Source organism: Erithacus rubecula (genome assembly GCF_903797595.1).
Source record: "Erithacus rubecula genome assembly, chromosome: 2".
In the NCBI taxonomy this organism is placed as follows: Eukaryota; Metazoa; Chordata; class Aves; order Passeriformes; family Muscicapidae; genus Erithacus; species Erithacus rubecula.
This window is the reverse complement of record NC_136685.1, coordinates 19,106,933-19,127,448: the sequence shown is the minus strand read 5'-3', so window position 1 is coordinate 19,127,448 and position 20,516 is coordinate 19,106,933.

Below are 20,516 nucleotides of genomic sequence, written 5' to 3'. Positions count from 1 at the left end.
TTTTTTCCCTGCCAGAAAGCCTTGTGCACTGCAATCAGCATTTCAAGAAGTGTGTGTATTTTTATCACAAGAAGTCCTGGAGGTACTTACACCTGGAATGCCCACCTCATCTCACTGCTCAAAGGGGCTGTGAGGAAGCACTGGGTGCTTCCTGAACTGCAGCTCTCCCAGTGAGTCATGGGCACTTAGCCTGATTAGTGGTCTCTGAAATAAGGGGCAATACAGTCAGAAAGCAAGAAAGTAATTTGGAAAATAACAGACAGAAGGATAACAGTATTTTTTAAACATTGACTGCTGCATTTGCACCTGCTCAGCCATATTAATCAAGTTTAATAGCCAAAGACAGAAACTATCCAGATTTTCTAAGAAGTTTTAAAGTGAACTACAATGCATTGAGGAATTTTTGATTGCTTACTTGAAAAAGTAACAAAAAATGGCTCACCACACCCTCACACCTTGATAGCCTTATTTTTTGTACTCATTACAAACCATGTAGGCAGTGCAACTCATGGTGCCTGAGTTCAGTGGTAGGGTGAGAAATCTGCCCAGACTGCCCAACGTTATGTGCAATCACTGGAGACAAGAAATTAGGGCATCAACTCTAAGATTTAATTCATTCTCCCCAAATAAAAGTATCTAGAATTCAGCACATGTTTAAGTATTTTTCAAAGTTCTGCTATATGCACTGCTACCTATGACAGACTTGTCTTCCAGCAGCCTTCTTCCCTACTTTGTCTATGCCCAAAGCCAGTTCTGAGTCATGGTGTGAGTATTTCTTTGAGAAGGATAGTTTAAATTTCCCCTAGCAACTTGACATTTTTAATTGCATAGCATGGTACAGAATTACTAGACTGAGCATAATGCACCAAGTCAATAAGCCTTGTATTACATTTTTAACCTGAGGCTTCAGAAATCCATGTATTTATGTAGGTGTGTTTCCTGTACATGCTTTGAAGCCCAGGACATGTATAGCTTAAGGGAGTTGTGTTGTACATTTTCTTCATTTTCTTCCTCTTCACTTTATACAGGGAGCTGTGTTAATGAATGGAACTTACCATTTTAGTCCACACCTACAATAATTTTTCTGTGGTTGAGAAGTGATCCTTTTTTCAAGTATGGGAAAGCATTAAATATCTCAGAGTATAATAAATAATGACTCCACTTCATGTCTTGATTCCAAAGTGGAGACTTCTGACAACAGAGACTCTTCCTAGAATTTATACCCATAGAGAGGTGACCACATCTACTCTTTCTGTTTCAGCAGTCACTGACAATTTGTGACACAAACTTAATATGAATGGTAAATCTATTATCTCCCCAAGGAAAATAATGGATTGTGTTTAATTCCATTGATTATTGTACAAAAAAAAAAAAAAAAATCACCATCCAAACATGACATTTCCTTCCTGGCAGGTAATGTGCCCCTCCTTCAGGCATGGTGATGGGGAGGCTGCAATCTCCAGCATCCTTGGCAAAACAGAAGAAACCATCCTTCTCAACATTTTAGCTCAGCAGAGGCTCCTTGGTCTCCATCACTCAGAGCAAGGCCCAGTCTGCATTTGGACCCCTGGGCTGAGCAGGAGGAGAGGGCAGTGCCCCACACAGGTAGTCCCAGGTGAGAAGTCATCAGTGATGTGACAGTGATGTGTGTGCACAGAGCCTCCCAAGCCAGAGCACAGCTGGCAGGCAGACTGGGCCTGGGAGGAGGCTTGGGTGCATGGTTTGTTCAGCACTCAGGGGAATTAGCAAGTAAAAGCATCTGGGAGATCTCAGTCTAGCAAAGCATTCAAGTACCTGTTAAAATTTAATCAAATCAATAGCTTGTTGACTTTGGTGGGACTAATGATGAGCCTCATTTTCAGGCTGTGTTTAAGTGCTTGGCTGGATTCAGGTTTGAATATTTCTTGCTACTGAGTTTTGTATATTCTAATGCAGGTAAGTGTGGAGAAAACAGAAGGTGATACCACCCCTAAAGTGAATGCTACAAAACTTGTTTTGGAAGAATCAGATAATTGCAGTTCAAAGTGGAAAGCTAACCATCTGTTTTGCATAAGAACATATTTTACAGTTTCCTCTCCTAGCTTACTTTAGGACTTGGCCATTACTGTATTTTATTTGCCTTGCCCTCCTCCAAGTCTCTTCTACTTATTTCCTTCTTTGTTTCACTGTTCTCAGAACTGAAGTTAAAAGGAAAGTAGAGACCCTTTGAATCTGCAGCAAGCTGGATTAACTGGGATAAGCAGCCCTCCCTCCCCTCCCCTGCTCTGCTGTTTGCAGCAGAGTGATAACATCAACCAGCCCTTGTTCCTTACACTGTCCCGTCTGTTTTCTCTTTCTGGTTTTTTGGGTTTTTTTTTGGTTTTTGTTTTTGGGGGGTTTTTTTTTGTTTTTTTTTTTTGTTTTGGCTTGGTTTGGTTTGGTTTTTAAACCAGTGACTGGCTTTAATTCCTCATGCACCAGTGAACAGCAGCTGCTAATGCTTGATCTAAGGACTATGCAAGGAAAGCTTTTACACAGCCTGCAACCTGAGCTTCTGCAAACACAATTCAAAACTCCAGCTGGTCAAGGTGCACCTCTGCTCACATTTCCTTTTATCAGAGGGCTGCAGGAGACCGTTCTGGGCAGATTATTTACTCTCCTCTCTATGCAGCCTTGCATTTCATATTGGAGGTTGCCACCCAGCAAGGAAACATGAGATTAATGGTTGTGAGTAAAAAAAAAATACTCATTCTTTGTAGGATATAAAGATCATTAGGTGATTGCACATTGTTTGTTTACTCAAATGAGCAGGCAGGAGCCAAAATGTGGATGCTTGTCTGAACCAAAACTCTCTCCCTGTTTATTTTCAATCCTTTTTGCCAGCAGAGCTGAGGATCCAATATGGGTGCAAATAAGAATGCCAGACTCCAGCTTCCCCAAAGGACATCACAGGGCATGGTGGTAAAGCCATCATGGTTGACATAGCTTGCTTACTGCCTGGTGGTCTTTAAGGACTTTGAAAAGCAGTCTGACCCACAGTAGAGGCTGCCACTGAAGGTTACTTCTGTATCTAGAGCAGGAAGGTAATAAAGGCCAAATACCATGAGAAGACCAAAAGCAGTGGAGGAAAACCACATGTATGTATGCAGGAGGAGCATGAAAAGGCTGTCAAGCCTGTTTCCTTCAGGCTTTCTTTACTGCTTTTATTGGCTGGCAAGGAGAAGTTCTTTTTGCCCTAGGTGGTTGAGACTTGGGCTGTGTCTCACAGACAGGCTGGGGAGACCCTGCTTGTCCTTCCCCAGTGGCTGCAGAGAAAGGCAGTGAAGCTTTGGCTTAGCCTCTGAAGTGAGGCATGAGTCTAAGCCTCTGCCTCTTTTGTTAATACCCTCTATACTTAGCAAAGAAACAAAAATGTCCTTGAAACATGTGGACATGATAGGCACTTGTTTGCATTGGGTGTCCCCAGGGAATTCTCAGCCAGTATACATCCTTCTGCATTGCACCACTTTGGGGAAAATTATAGAGCTCCCTCTTGCCTTGTAACCGTGTTACGTAAAGCATCTGAATATGTTACCCTCTGAGATGATGTGCCAGCTCCAAGGATCTCAATCAGATATTTCAGATATGATAATGACCCATTTAAGGAACTAATTAAAATTGGATGAGTTTCATATCTCCCCCAGTTTTAGAAAAGAAAAATCATAGGCCAAATATAAATTTCATAAATGCTTGATGCACCCTCTGCAGGAAGAAATTTGGCAGAGGACATTAAGACCAGACCCATTTGAGCAAAAAAAAACCTAAAGCAAGACTTTGAAGTCTGACCTTCAGAATCTACATAATTGCTGGGTGACAAAGTAATAAATACCAGAGTGGGTCAGAATGTATCTAATTAAGCAGTTTTAGCTATGTTTTGGCTTTATTTTCAACTGTATTTCTTACTAGAGGGATTTTCAAACTTACCAGCATAGTGATGTTAGTTCCGAAAACACTGCTTTTTTCTCTATGCAAAGCAGCACACCATCAGTTATTTTATAGTCACATCTACTTCAGTGGTGTCACTTCCACCACAGCATGGAAAGCTGTGACTGTGTCACTTCACCATGGGCCAAGCACATTTTTTCTGAGCTTTATGTTAAAATCAATGGATAAACTAATAGGATAGACACTGCTATGTGAACCAGAACACCGATTTCTTTTAATCCATATAGAGAGAATAAAAACTGTGCTTTCTTACTCACTTGCTTTGGCAGAATCAAAACATATGAGTTTTTTGAAAGGGACTTCTAGAGATCTGTCTGACCCCTAGACATTCTTTACAGCTCTGCTGATTGTTTATGCACAATTGCAAGTAGAGCAGAGGGCAGGGTTGCATCCTTTGACCTGCTGGCAACACCACTTTCAATGCAGCTCAGGAGGTTCTTGACCTTCTTGACTGCAATTATTTAGTGCTGGGTCATGGTCAGCTTGTTTTCCACCAGTGTCCCCCACTCCTTCTCTGCAGATCTGCTTTTCAGCTGGCTGTCTCCCAGAGTCTATTGGTGCATGGAACTTTTCCTGCCCAGGTGCAAGACTCTACACTTCCCCTCATTGAACTTCATGAGACTCCTGCCAGCCCATTTCTCCAGCCTGGCCAGGTCATGTCCCTTTGAATGCCCACAAAACTCCCTTGTGTGTCAACCATTCATTCCAGCCTTTTATTGTCTGCAGTCTTACTGAGTCTTCTCTCTGCCCCAACATCTAGATCATTAATGATGTTAGGGGAGCCAGTGTTAAAACCCCTGCTAAAGTCAAGATAAACATCCTCTGTTCCTCAGCTTCATTACAGAAGGCTCAAGCACCTTTTTCCTCTTTGCAAATCTTTGCTGACTATTGCCAGACACTTTCTTGCTCTTGTGTTTAGAAAGGTTTTTCAGGATTATATGCTCCATCACCTTCCCTGTGGATTGAGATGAGACTGCCTGGGCTGTAGTTCCCCATATCCTCTTTCTCACCTTCCTTGAAGACAGTAATATTTCCTCTCTAGCAGTACTCATGAACCTTTCCCAGCTGCCATGTCTTTTGAAAGAGAATGTAAAGTAGCTTTGCAGTGACATTGATCAGCTCCCTCAGCACTCATGGGTGCATCCAACTTGTCTTCATCTAGTGTATTCACAAGCTCCCTAAATGATCCTCCTCCAGTAAAGCAATCTTTTTTATTCCAGTCTTTTCACTGGTCTCAAGGCCTTGGGACAGATGAAGGACAAGACCAGTAAAGATCAAGTTGAGAACAGCATGCAGTCTCTCAGCCCATTACCTACAGTGTCCTTTGTCACTAGGTGCACTGCCCCATGCAGCAGCAGACACATTTCTTCCAGTCTTCCTTTTGTTGTCAATATATCTGCTGAAGACCTTGTTGCTCAGCATGTCTCCCACACGAAAATTTAACTCTAGGTGGGCTCTGCCTTTCCTAAGCCCATCCTTGCACGTTCAGGCAGTGCACCTGTATTTCTCTGAGGTTATCTGTCCCAGCTTCCACCTCCTGTTTTGTCCATTTTTATGCCTGAGTTCATAGAGCACTGGCAGTCCTCCTGCCACCTTTGCTTTTATACCTACTTATGAGGATGGACCATTCTTTAGCTCAGAGAAGATGACCTTCAAAAATAAATCTTTAGAGTCCCTCCAGAACTGTATCACATACAAATTTGTGATATAACTATCTGAACAGCAGAACTCTGCTCTCCTGGAGACCAGGGTTATGATACTTCTTTTTGCCATGGTTCCTCCTCTCAGAATTCTGAACTCCACCAGCTCGCAGTTGCCACAATCAACTACTGCCCCCTCACGTAAGGTTCCTGTGAAATTTCATGTTCCTGTGAAATTCTCTTTCTTTGTAAGAATGAACTCCATCAGAGCACCTCCCTCATTGATTCTGAACAGCATAGCCAGAAGACAGTGGGGTCTCTGCTGGCAAAGCCCAGGGATGGAGGACAAGACAAACCTTACAGGCAGCAGTCACAGACACAGAGACATGGCAGATGCAGGGTGGATTCCTCCACATCCTTCATTCCCTGCCTCAGCTCAGTTCACAGGTCCAGAAGAGTTATGCAAAATGATCTTGCATAATTTATGCTTCCAATGCATAGGATGAAACCTTATCCCAAAGGGCACCCACTGTTCTGGCAGTGGCTCCATTCCCCAGGTGCTTGCTTCACAAACTGGCCCATTAACAGGAACTGGCAAGGCTGAGAGAGGGTGAGGCAAAGCCATCTGCTTGAGTAGCTTTAGCTACAGGAACAGAAAAACCTGATAACCCAGGAGCTCTACAGTGCTCATGTCAGCAATCAAGACTAATACATGGAAAGCACTTTTGAAATTCTGGAGCTTTCACTTGTGGGATCAGCTCAGTCATTTCCTGTAGATTCATGCGTACTTAGGATGAGCATCTGCTGGAGGAAAAGTGGAGGGCTGCTGAACTGTAAGATGCGAAAGGCAACTCTCCACAAATAGAACCATGCTGGGTTCTGGGACTGTCTGGGCAAAAGGGTGCAGATTTTCATCAGGTTCACTGCCTAGTCCCAAGGAAATGCATCATGCTGCGCTATTGAGAGGAACTCTCTGAGGACACTGGAGACTGAATGTTTTAAGAGGTGGACACAGAATGATCTGTTCCAAGTATCACCAACACTATCTGCATATCCTTCACAAAAGGCACCATGCTTCCCTCTTAGTCCAAGACAGAATAAGCCATGTTAAAAACTGTTAACACTAGAATTCTGCCTGGTCTTGAAGCTCACTTCCTTTTTCCTGTTCCCACTTCTTCCAAGACACTTTTGCAAATTGTTAACAAGTCTCCTCCTCTTCTATCTTTATTGATTTTCTAATCTCATGCTATTACAGCACAGTAGTCATATTTTTCAGTCATTGCCTAATATTCTTTTCATTGAAAACACCATCCCACATGGAAGTTAATTCCTGATAGCATATGGTTTGCCTAACCTAGATTCCTGAGCTGTACATAAGCACCTGGTGCTTGGTGGAGCAATCCTGCTGAAATGAGGGCTTCATGGGGCACTGGTTCTCACTAGATTTTCACACTTCTCACAGACACTCTCAGTCACAGCCTCATATGCCCTGTTGAATCACTCACCCTCTGGGGGATGTCCTCTGTGCCCGGGCTGAATTAATCTCTGTGTGCCATCACAACAAGGTGACAGGCTTTCTGTAGACTGATGTGACACAGGGGCAGTAGTGGCAGATGGTCCTTCCTGTCCTCAGGCTTTGAATTACGTGAAGGAAAACGCTATTATTCCTTGCTGAGCTGGGTGACACATGCTTCTTGCAGATTCACAGATATATTGTAACTCATAGAATCATAGAATGGCTTGAGCTGGAAAGGACATTGAAGACCACCTAGTTTCAACAACCCTGCAGTGTGAGGGTTTGCCTTTCCCTAGACCAGGCTGTTCAGATCTCCATCCAACCTGGCCTTGAAGACTTCTAGGAATGCAGCATCCACCCCCTCCCTGGTCAAGCTGTGCCAGTGCCTCACCATCCTCACAGTAAAGGATTTTTTAAAACATTTTAGTATCTAATCTAAGCCTACTCCTTTTCAGTTTGAAGCCATTCCTCTTGTCATGTCTCCAGTGTCTGTGTGGGGTACTCCAGTGCCATTTGTGAGAGCTATGCTGAGAGATCTGAACTGGTGTATAACCTTGGTAGTAATTTTTATATGTATTTATGCACCTTTATCCAACATATAAAAGATGGTTAATAGTACAATTTGTAAATAGTTTTACACTCCTTGTGTTCGAGGCTCTGTCATCATTCCCAAACTTTACAAAAATCTCCTTTACTGATCTCCTTGAAATGCCTTGTGGTTTACTGCTTAATTATTTAACATGCCTCCTCTAAACTAGCCATGGTTAGTATGTACAGGCTTGTGCATGGCACTGACTGCACTGTAACATGCACATACCTGAATATTATATAGCTTGATTAATGGTGGGTTCTTAAACACCAGCTTTGCTGGTAGGGATGGAGTGCAGTCATCTGTGTGACCTAAATTGCTTCATGAGCTGGGGTTGCTAAGAGAGAGTGCATAAGTGATGGGATGGCATTATGAAATCATGTTTTCTCTTGTGTAGCTAAAACCAGCTGCAGTCAAATACAAGTGGGTCTGTTTGCTTGAACTGACATACTTGCAGTTTCAGACAGGAAAAGAATTTTAAAAATCATTTTCTGAAGGGCTTCTTTGCTGAATGTTAAGAAGGTTGGACAAGAACTCCATCCCCTCTCTGACATTTGCTACTTGTGTGCATTGCCAGCTGCCAATGGACATTTTCTCAGCTCTTTGGTGCTGGAGGGTTTACACCAACCATTACAAAGCACTGCAGGTACATGCAGGCAGAGCTCACCTGCTGTGCCATGAGCAATTCCCAGCAGCTCCAACAGCCCCTGGATTGCAGCAGCAGCACCACCAGTAGAGAAGCTGCATTGGAAGACCAGCCTGGAAAGTGCTGTGCATTCTAAATGTTCACTGACACCATGAAGGACCAGCTTGTTTCAGGTTTTTAGGAAAGTTTTCTGTATCAAAAGGACACAACAAATAGTGAGGGTTCCAGTCAGATCAAGATAAATCACCTTTTAGAAAAGAAAGGGAGCAAAATATTAATTGTAACATAGTAAACTAACAGTGTAGGGCTTTGCACCTAGGTTTGGCACAGCTCTGGTTTTTCTTGTTTACTATGAATATATATATTCATAGTGCTGGGAATTTGTTAAGTAAAGTACCTATGAGTAAAGGGATTGTTCAAAGCATAGTTTCACAATATTCTGGGGGAAATTATTGAATATTCCAGGGAAAATCAAACCACACTCCTCAAAGACATTTATATGAATTTTCTGTTATTCCATGGAAATTATGATTTTTTACTGTGATAAAGACAAATAAAGTCTTACATTCTTCCATAAGGGAAAAAAAATTGAAGACATGTTCTAATTATCAGAGAAGCTGTGTAACTGTGGAGCTAAAAGGCCATATTCTCATCTCACATTTCCTGCATTAAGCAAAGGCTAAAAATGGGATAAACTGTTTACTTGCTCTAATTATGGAGCACATGGAGTAACTAACTGAAAAGGTGCATTTATTAGTAACGATAAAAGAAAAAAAATTTGGTTTGAGGCAGCACACAGTTGTGTTGCTGCATGTTCTTAGGATCATGGTAGCTCAATTATGGAAAACCCAGTTGTCCTCAGAACACATTGTTGAGCAGGTCTATGGCTTACATGACTCTAGAGAAAGCATTCAATATTTTGTTTTCAGCATCCTAGGTTGTGTGTGTAAAGACAATTTTTCTACATAAACTCTGAGGAATCCTTTCAATGCCAAGTCCAATGTTCTGGCATCTAGCCCTAGTCATTATCATCTCCTAAAGAGAACAGGTTTTACATTTGTTTCTATTTCTCTTGAAAAAATAAAATTGTAGTCCTAATTTCTTCTTCCACTGAAATGATAGTGAGGTTAGAAATCTTTGTAGTCATAGACTGTATTGTATATAGACTACTTTCAGAAAAAAGGTCTCAAAACTGTCCACTGAAACCTTTCAAAATAATTTAAAACAAATTTTCAGTGGTTCCACACTTTTGATCTTGTACAAAAGAAAAAACAAGATCCATTAATATTCAGGACTGCATGAATGTCTGTGGTAATTTTTTTTTTCTAAGATGAAGATTTTATTTTTTTCTTATTCTAAGATTAAAGCTTCATTTTTTTTGGTAGTGTGATGTATTTCATATCAATAATCCTATGATTAGTTAGAATTTGAGGGGTATATGAACACTGTGAAGAGTTTATCAACTCGCCCTTTCTCTTGGCTTACTGCCTAATTGGGAATATGACTTTGATCAACTTCCAGTTCAGCAGGCTTTGGTGCTTCTATTATGTAAACACACATGAAAATAGCTATACATATTGCAATGATTATTAAATCATTACTGTCTGCAAACTCCAGCAATGTCTGTGTTGTGATATTCATTTTCATTGCTAACCAGACCGTACTAGGGGAAATCCACTATTTTGTAACTGGTGTGTTGGTTCTTCTTTCACAGTGATAAAACTCTCTTAGGAAAGACACTGAAAATTCAGAAGAGAAATTGCTCCTAATGAGAAAATCATGCAACTGAATGGAAAAAGAGATGATAAAATGACAAAATCTTCATTTAATGGTTTAGAACATTAGTCATGTTTTAAAATTATTTATGTGTCTGCCTTTCTTTTTCCTCATTCATCTCTTCATTCACACTGCTCTCCAAAAAGTGATCAGTATTTCTAATTCTGGAGAAGATAAGAGTCCATATGATCAGTATTTCTAATTCTGGAGAAGATAAGAGTCCATATGCAGCTCTGTTTTGCATTCAGGTTGTTTTATTTTTAAATGTTACTAACTTTTTATTTGTGGATAGATCAACAATTGGATGAGAGATGCATGTTGACAAATAGGTCTGCCAACCCTCTCTCCCAAAACAAAAGTCAATAAAAGAAATGATGTATTTCATAACTCTGTTGCGTACCTGTGCTTTTTAGAATCATGAGTCTTTATCAAAAAAAGAGACTGAAAGGCTTTGTCATTGTGAAATGCATTCTTACTGGTTTTTTTTTAAAGTTAGGGTCAAATCCATGCAATCATTGGGTGGTACTTTACCTCCAGCACTGCTGATATTAAAGTATTGAAAGAACAGGGAGAGTCTACTCTGAAATCTCAGTATCCAGTGCATGTTGAGTCTGTATTTTAAAGTATTGTATTTGTAATCAGTAATCCCCCAAAAAGTTCTCAAAATTTTGGATTACTAACTGCAGGAGACACGTTGCCCATAAGGGGTGGGCGCTCGTGTGGTGTTTCTGCAGAGTGGACTGTCAGGCATGGCTGAAGTTGGCCTTTCTGAATCAGTTCCTGTGCTCTTAGGAAAAGCTTGGTTCTACACTGAGTTCAGGCAATGGGAGCTCTTTCAGAATTACAGAAATTTCTCAGCTGTTAATGTCTTTAATGAGGTCTGGGATTGCGTAATTTAATTGCCCAAGTACAGATTTAGATACTAGCAGGATTTTGAAAATGTTGGCTTTGTTTTGACTTGCATCTGTTTTCTTTACTGGAGCTGTCAGACATTTCTTGACATCTCCTAGAATGTGAACTGCTTTTGTTGCAAATATATTGTTGGTTTGTGTGTGTGCCTTGTCAAGCCCTTGGGGATGCAGGGTTTGAAGGCAACCCTGTGCTGGTGCAGGGAGCACCATCCTCCAGCTTTGGGGGGATTTTGGGCTGTGTGGGTGCATTTCCTCACCACAAGCCTGGTGCAAAGTGGGTGGCTTCCTGATGGATTCACACAAATATTGAAAGTTGTCCCAGTTACATGTTTTGCCCTTCACAGCTTTTAATCTTTGCCAGTTTGTCAATTTTTCTTCCTCAGAACATGCTTGGTTTTAACAAGCCAATAAAATATAAATGCCAAACCATTTAGTCCTGTATTGTATCTTCAAAACTAACCAGTTCAAGGGACTTCTGAAAAAGAGTTGACTGTCTATCAAAAAGAAAAGAGCCCTTAGGTCTGAAGACCTGATGAAAGAACCTGAAAAGCCATCAAAAAGCCATAGCTTTATTTTTATTAGATAATAATAAGAGATATTACAGTCTTTTTCAAGAACCTATTATTATTGCAAACCTTTATTTTAATAATAAAACAGACCATTATTCCCTTTATACCAATTCCCCTATGACATAATATCATGTATCTCTGGTACAAATGCTTTTTGCCTTCCTTTGATCAGCAATTCCCTTTTAAACTGTCTCCTCTCAGTTCCTTCTTTGATCACCTTTGACAGACTACTAGAGTCTGGAGGACTAGTGCATTTAGAAGAGCAAGAAAAATCTCTGGATACAAAATATATTTATAAGAAATATGACTTACACACATCTCCAAAGCAGAATCAGGATAAAAGATATAAAAGCTAGTGCAAGGAACTGGCAGAAGCAAGAAAAATTGTCTCGTGTCTCTCTGGTGCTGCAATTCATTGTTTGCCTTAGAGTTTCAGAAAACAACAGTTGCCTGAACCTTGATGGCTAGAAATCAATAATATAGATTCCATCTGCAAACAAATGCAATCTCTGCCCCTTTGTGGGAGGAGCAGCCAATCCCTCAAACACGAGGCATGACTTTCAGCTTCATCTACACTGCCCTGGCAAGTGTCATGCAACCTTGCAAGCAGCCTTATTTTCATAAGCAGAATGAAAAATCAAAGGGCCAGATATGAGGGGGAGACAAATTTGGGAACAAAGTGTAAAATAATTACTTCTAAACATATTATAAAAAGCATGCAAGCAAGATTCTAAAAAGACTGTAATTTCTCAGGAAGGATAGCTGAGCTAGCAACAGGTCATAGGCTTTGTTTTAACATACTTTATTTATTTCTATTTCCTAGACACTTTTATTTCAGCTTCATATTGCCTGTGGGTCCTTCCTTCCTTCCTTCCTCTTCCTTCCTTCCTTCTTCTTCCTTCCTTCCTTCCTTGCCCTTCTCCTTCCTTCCTTCCTTCCTTCCTTCCTTCCTTCTTCCTTCCTTCCTCCTTCCTTCCTTCTTCCTCCTTCCTTCCTCCTTCCTTCCTTCCTTCCTTCCTTCCTTCCTTCTTCCTTCTCTTCCTTCCTTCCTTCCTTCCTTCCTTTCCTTCTCTTCCTCCTTCCTTCCTTCCTTCCTTCCTTCCTTCTTCCTTCCTTTCCTTCCGTCCTTCCTTCCTTCCTCCTTCCTTTCCTGTCTTCTCCTTCTCTTCCTTCCTTCCTCTTCCTTCTTCCTTCCTTCTTCCTTCCTCTTCCTTCCTTCTCCATCCTTCCATTCTTCTTCCTTCCTTCCTTCCTTCTTCCTCCTATCCTTCCTTCCTTCCTTCCGTCCTTCCTTCCTTCCTTCCTTCCTTCCTCCTTCTATTCCTTCCTTCTGACTTCCTTCCTTCCCTTCCTTCCTTCCGTCCTTCCTTCCTTCCGGCCTTCCGTTCCTTGTCCCTTCCTTCATTCCTTCCCTATCCTTCCTTCCTTCCTTCCTTCCTTCCTTCCTTCCCTCCCTCTTTCCTTCCTTCCTCCCCTCCCTGCCCTCCCCCCTCCTCCCTCCCTTCCTCCCTCCCTCCCTCCCTCCCCTCCCTCCCTTCCTCCCTCCCTCCCTCCCCTCCCCTCCCTCTCTTCCCTTCCTTCCCTGTTTTTCCTTTATAGTTCTCTTTCAGAAAAAAAAAATTCCCTTTAGCATCAGCATGTGTTTTTTCAATTTTGATGGAATTTTCATTTATTTTTGCTTTATTTTTCCACACAGAAATAAAAATTTCTGTGAAAACTTCTTTATTGTGAAATAATCTGAAATGGTGTCACAAGACTTCCAGGATAATTTAAGTGTGTTTCACAACAGACTTGTTTTTCATAATAATTGGGATAAAGCAATATTAAGAGAGGGTACAGAGACCTTCAGAAAAAAGATAGCTAGAAGCAAAATTGCCTTCAGTTTTCTCTCTGACACAACTATATTTGTTACATGCAAAATATTTAATCACTGCACACACAAATCACAAGTTTCTGACAGTAACATGACTGAGAAAACTGCAGAGACTCAAGGAATTATTCCAAAGAATCTTTCAGTTAGTTACACATTAACAGCTTCAGTAGTTGTACATTCACTTATTAAGATATCATCCAAGTTTAGAGTTCAAATGAAAACTTCCTTTTCTGCACTGCACTTTATCTGGAAAAAGTAATGACTCTATATATTGCACTCTAATGGCCTGGAACATATTTGTCTGACTGGAATACTAATGAATATTAAACTTTAATATTAATAGACCTGAGAATGTATATGTACAAACTGAAATTTTAAGGGGGTACAGTGCCTAGACCCAGTAGTGACTAGTTAGTACAGTTTTGAATTAATGGTATAATGAGAGTTCTCTAAAACTCTTGTCAGTAGTTTTGGCCTTTACCTATAACAAAAAATATTTTTCAGCTGAGCTATTGCTAATTAATTGTATTCAACTTTTTCATCATCTGCCTCAGGACCAAAAAGAACCCAGCACCCAAAATGAGCCTATTTCTGAATACACCAGATGCTCTGAGCATGCTGCTTCCTCTACTATGTATGTGATGTTTTGCTTTGACCTAGACTGCTTTTATTGACAAAAATATATTCATTTTCAGAGATTTCTAATTTTGTTGGTGCCTAAAGTTTTCTTTTTTGGTTTTTTTTTGTTTGTTTTTTTGGTGGGGGTGGAGAGGCAGGATATTAATTCAATTCTTCTTGAATTTTTCAATTCAACTCCATTAAAGTCAAGTTCCATTATGAAAATATTTTTGTTGGAATTTTTTTTAACAACCTTACCATTTAGATATCTAGATTTATGTACACTAATGACTCACTTCTCCTTCCTCCAGTGATTTGCTTTGCTATTGTTTTTACAAACTGCTCTTTCCTCTTTTATTCTGAAAATAAAAACAAAGACCCCTGTATCAATCTTTGCCTATGCTTTCCCTGCCTTTCCAGCAACTGCTTCATTCTTTGGCTAAGACACAGCTCTTCTCTGGAATAGGAGCACACCACTTGATTTTTCAGATTTGCCTTTTGTGTTGCTGTCTATCATAAGGATAAACCAAATCTCAGTTAGCACCACTTTAACCTGCTGGTAGAGAGATTGAAACAGCCTTCAAAAAAGAGATTTAAGGGAGCAGACAATGAAGAACTTGTCCAAGACAGCCACACTCCACAGAATTTAATTATTATGCCAGACATTAAGTTTATCTTTAACTAAGTTGCCTATTCCTAAATAAGTAAGGACATGTCTCACACTTGTTCTTGGTGCTAGGGTACCACTGTGATGTCACATTTCCTGAGCCCACCTATCCTGGGAGCACCCAATGTTCTTTGCCTCATAGGGACTTTCTGCCAATGACCATGTTGGCTCTGCAGCATTTCTTCCAGAGCGCCTCAGTTTGGACAAATTATGGTTTACCAAGCTGAAACTTCTTCCAGTCACACCTGGGTGGGAATTTTCAGAAACAGCAGGACAAAACTGAACAAAATGTTTTACCTCAATAAAGGACAAAAAAAAAAAAGTAAAAAGAAGAAAAAAAAAAAAAAAAAAAAAGAAAAAGTGACACAGAGGGTCTCTAAAAATCTCAGCAGGCTCTATGACTTCAGACAAACACTTTCACAATGGTACAGCTTGTGAGCATCAGATGAGGGTGGAATTGATCTTGCCTCAGTTTAACTGGCCAAAGGTTAGTAGTCTAGCCTAAACCGGTCACCATTTCCCCCAACAGTCAGCAGTGAACTGTAGGCAGCTACAGAAGTGATTCACTCCAGGTCTATCTAGACAGGATGACTCACTGGCTGCAGATAGGGCTGCTGGGGTGGGCAGCTAGGTGAGGTGCACTGTGCTGCTGGGCACTGTTTGTCAGCCTGCCCGTGGAGCAGAGCACCAGGCTCACTGTAAAATACCTGCAGGCTGCATCACCTCCTGGAGCAGCCCAGGAGCACACACCTGGACAGTCACAGCAGCTCACAGGACAAGCGCTGGCAGGCTCGGCTGCCAGAGCTGACTCATGTGGCTGAACCCTTAGTACCAGCATCTGCTTGCAAAACTGGCTCTGAGATACTTCTGATAAGGAGAATTATGATTTGGAAAGGTTGTGAGTTCTTTTGAAACACTACACCATTTCAAATAGCTCAAGCTATGACCTAGTATCTTAGCACTCCCTCTTCTTTGCTGCAGTATCACATGGCTCTTTATAGCTGTAACTACTACCAGTAATTGATTATTACTCAATTAAATACAGTGAGAACCTTAAGCTTGAAAAGTAGAACATTTTATAAAGCTAAAATCTATGACTTCATTAAAATGATTCTCACATCATCTTACTTCCACTTTAGAAACTCATCAGACTCAAATAGCATAGTGGATCCAACACAATTAAGAAGGAAGTAAAATAGTTGACATATCTTTCACTTTATTTCTGATTAATTTTTTTGCCTCCTCCACAGAATGGAAAAGACCATCATCACATTTTCTTTCTACAGTCTGGGAGTTTTCTAGTTTACTTTATTCCTCATGTTTTAAGAATCCTCCTTGACATGATTTCATTTTCACCTCTTTTTTTAGCTACTGGTTTTTCTCATACTTCTGATGGATTTGTTGCTATGTGACACAGTTCTTCGTGTGAAACACATCCGTTTATGATTGACTTTTTTGTGTTTCCATTGCACCATCCCATTTGATTTCACTCAGAACCACCCACGTTTACTTCCTGTTTGGATGGAATTTGTTATCTTTGCTTTACATTTCATCCTTGATCATACTGGCAAAGGTATGATCCTGACTGTGCAGAAAACACTGCTGTGTCTTTACACAAACCTTTGAGGTTTGTCACAATGAAGAGAAGCATTAGTAAAGGCTGGGAAGGCTGCAGGAAATGGTCATCAGAGGGTTCTTGATATTGGAATATTTGTCCTGGGCAATGTTTATGCTTTGCAGCGATTCCCAGGACGTTATCATGCTACATGTGTACACCTACAACAAAGCACAGCACTTACCCATGGCCAGACATTCTACATACCCTGCCTTCCTTGTGCTGCCTCCTCCACTGAGCTGTCAATCTGGGTGAAAACTAGCATTTTTGTAGCAAAATGTAAAATGCAAAATTGACGTCCTTCTGTTTCTTGTTCACATTCAGTACCTGAACAGTCCTAAATGTTTGGATTGTTTCAATCTGGATCATAACTGTGTTTATAGAACTATGAAAAGTTTTTATTTCAAAAGAAATATACCTATATATATATCTTGAAAAGATATCTATGTAGAATAATTGAGTAAAATCAACAGAGAACAAATACAGGAGTCCTTGGTCAGTGTTTAAGTTAGGAATGAGCAAAATAATTTTAAATTGGGCTTAAACTGGAATATGTATTTGTGATCTATTCAGAGAGACAAATACAGAAATTTTTTAAGTAGTAGAGCATTCATTTAGAAGAAAAGAAACCCTGTTCTCTCCCTTTAACTTCCTGGTACATATTCTGTTTACACAGTAGCAAGGCCTCTGAAGCTGGAACAGCTAGAGTTGAGAGGATGATCTCTGGTGAGCACTTTTAGAGTCCAGGTCAACCACCTTTCTTGCTATCAGGCTTCCTGCCCAGCAGTGCCCACTCCTCCATCAGCTCCTGCCAGGTGGGCAGCTCGTGAGAAGATGCCCCAGGTGCTGCAGCACCAAAGCAGGGGGGGGATGGCCAGGCTCTGCTCTGTGCACTCAGCACACCTTGAGGCTGGATTTGCAGCTGGGGAGGATAACTAGCTCCACAGCATTTGACAGCCAGATCTCTTTCCAGGGCCACATCTCAACTGAAGGTTTCAGAGCTCCAGATCTTCTCAGTTGTTTCTGTTCAGCTGAGCCCTGTGGCAAGCTGACTTGAACTAAGCAGAGGGAGGACTGCTGAAGGACAATTGAGCACATGGACAATTGCAACACTTTTGAATCAATTTTATCTTACAGCTAAAGTAGTGCAAATAGATTTAAATCCATACTTCTAATTAAAGCAACACTTTCCTGTGCCTCCCAACTGTAGGCAGAATCTGAGTTCTATTCTGTGACGAAATACCTCTTTTGCAAGTTACCACAAAAACTCCCTAGATCTTGCCAGCTCTGCTGAATCATTGGATAGGTTGCAAATGCCTTTCTTAGGATACTCTGAAGAAAGACAAAAATATCAAATTATGTAACTTTGGGAGTTAACATTCATCCAAATTAGTTTTCCTTGTTTCCAGGCATTTTGCAGGGCATTATTTTTTATTGCATAATATTAATTTTTTTACTGTAAAAAATCTTAATGATTATCCTTTATAGTGAGATGCAATTAGCAGACTTAAGATTTTTATGTACTTCTGCTTTTGTAGAAACATTTTACACACGAGGACTGTTGTTAATATTGGTCTCAGTGCTCAGGTAAAGCCAGATACTAACATAATACAAGCCACACTGATTGATGTTGTAAATAGTTGAAGATCAGGGGAATCTATTTATGACATCAAATTTTGAGATCAAGCGTAGGTAAATGGGGATTTTAGACAAAGTGGCCATGCAAGAAGATCATCCTCTTGGACTATTCATGATAAGACTCTTTGAGATTCTTGGGATTGTCCTGTGGTGGGCCAGTAGTTGGATTTGATGATCCTTGTGGGTCCCTTCCAACTCAGCATATTCTATGATTCTGTGATTAGTGGGCAGAGAAGTCCTTTTACTATCATATAAATTTGTTTCTTCAATTGTGTTAGGATAATATAAGATGATCTATGAACATCTCAAACTGCAGGAATAAGATGGTCTTTCTACTAACTGTAGGATAATAAAATTATACAATCTAAATAACTGAACATTTAGGAAAATTGAAGCTTCCAGACTGTAAGTCTGTTTTATAATGTTACATTGAAGATTTGTTCTCAGAAGTTACGCAATATTCAGCCTCTTTGTTTTAATTGACATCAAGGAATTTAATCCTTTTTTACAATCTTTTTTTACTGTTCTCATGTTATCAGAGCAGATGGAGGCAGCTCTGCAGATGCTCTTCTTAAACCCAATAGATGCCTGGAGAACCACCACAGTTTGAGTTTGGGGTTGAACCCAATAGACTAAATCTCTGGTGTTGACTGACTCTTGCATGTGATAAAATTCTTCTTAAATTTATTTTCCTGCAGGAAATAATACTGAATGAAGACGTGACACTTTGCTGTCCTGGGTTCCACATAGAACTGTTTCAGTCTTTCCAGTTCTGCAAAGCTTACCCAATTGGCTTTCACTTTCCTAATGTTTTTATTTGGCTCCACCAAACTTCTTAGAAGGTTTAAACTATACTACACCATGAAAAGATTTGTCATTTGGGATTTGATTTTGCAGTAATTGTGCTCAGAGTTCTTTGAGGACAAAGTGTCACTACAACTCTGAAAAGCTTACCCTCTAGAAGACATAAACCAAGCCAAAGATGATGTTACAAACAGGTATCAAAGAAGAAAACAATGGAAAAATATATGCTAAACTATGCAGGAAGAGCTATATAGATTAAAAAAAAACTAGAGACTTGGTCTCTGATCTTGAGTTTCTGCTTAACTACACAACACATTCATTTCTTGCCTTTTGCATGATTAGTTCTTAGTTTCCCTAGGGCAGAATCAGAAAGATTGAGCAGAAGGGTGTAAAACCTAACTGAAAGCATTATTCAGAAAAAAAAAGTTTACAGGAATGAGGATAAATAGAACAGTGGCCTGTGTAATGAATGACTGGCACATGAATGAGTTCACTGGAAATGCAAACACGGAAAGGGATTGTCAGAGAGGGTGTAAGATGAGCAGCTCAGACCGATGAATAACTGCGGAAGTGGGTAAGATTTCCTGGCCAACAAAGACAGAACCAGTGATGCAAGAAGAGGTTGGGCTAGAAGGAAGGAACAGGAACAGCACTCCCCTTGGTGTGCCCAGCTGTGCCTGCCTCTCTGTGCATGACTCCACATCTTGGTGCTTGCTGCTTCAGTGCTCTAATGCTGATCAATAACCGACCAATAATCACAGGGTTTTGTGCTGATGATTGCTACCCTCTGGTTCCTCCTACTGCCTATGAAAAAAACATACAAATTGGTACTCCTGTTGAGCTCTTGATGATTGAGGCAAACTTTGAAACCCAGACAATCACAGCTCTTAGGTATTTTTAATCAACTGCTGAGGCAACTCAAGTCCAGTACAAATGTGCAAGCTAATGGTACATGATCTCCTGTTCTTTCAGGAACTAGACTGATTCCTGAAGGTGGATATATGCAGCTGACTTCAACCTGGAGGTTTGGTTTTTTTCTTTTTTATGATACTGTTAGCTTTTCTGCTATATCACAAATTTTATTGGCAACTATAATTGACCAAAATTCTCAATATCTTTTGTCATGGAGACCTTGACAGACTGCTGTTGCATCATTGCCTGAAAACGAGCAGAGCAGTCCTATCTAAGCCCATTTTATTTCCAAGGATGGGGCATCTACCACCTCTCTCTACAACATTATACTTCAGTGAATTGACATAGTCCCTTTTGGTACCATGGGATAAAGCCAGGATAAATACAGCTGTTCTTTGGCAAAAGTTCTTGGAGATAATAAGTACTTTTGCAGTTGTGTGCTCAGAATGCCTCAACATCTACAGTACACCTGAAAAGACCTTTTTTCTGGTTTCTTTCCAACACCTATTTACTACTCAGAGATGAATCAGAAGCAAAGCAGTGGATGGTTAAGCTGTGGACTTTTGAAGGTTATTTGCACCAGCCAGTCCGAGAGCAGGAGCTTGCCAAGCCTTACTTCTGGATGAAATCCACTAGGCTTCATAAAATATAGGATAAAGGTGTTAACTGAAAAATTACTTAAGAGCAATGTTCCCAAATGCTAAGCTGGGCTGTAGCCCAGGGTCACGCTCAGACTATGATGGCTCTGTCCTCTCTAAGGCAGCAAGATGAGCAAAGGC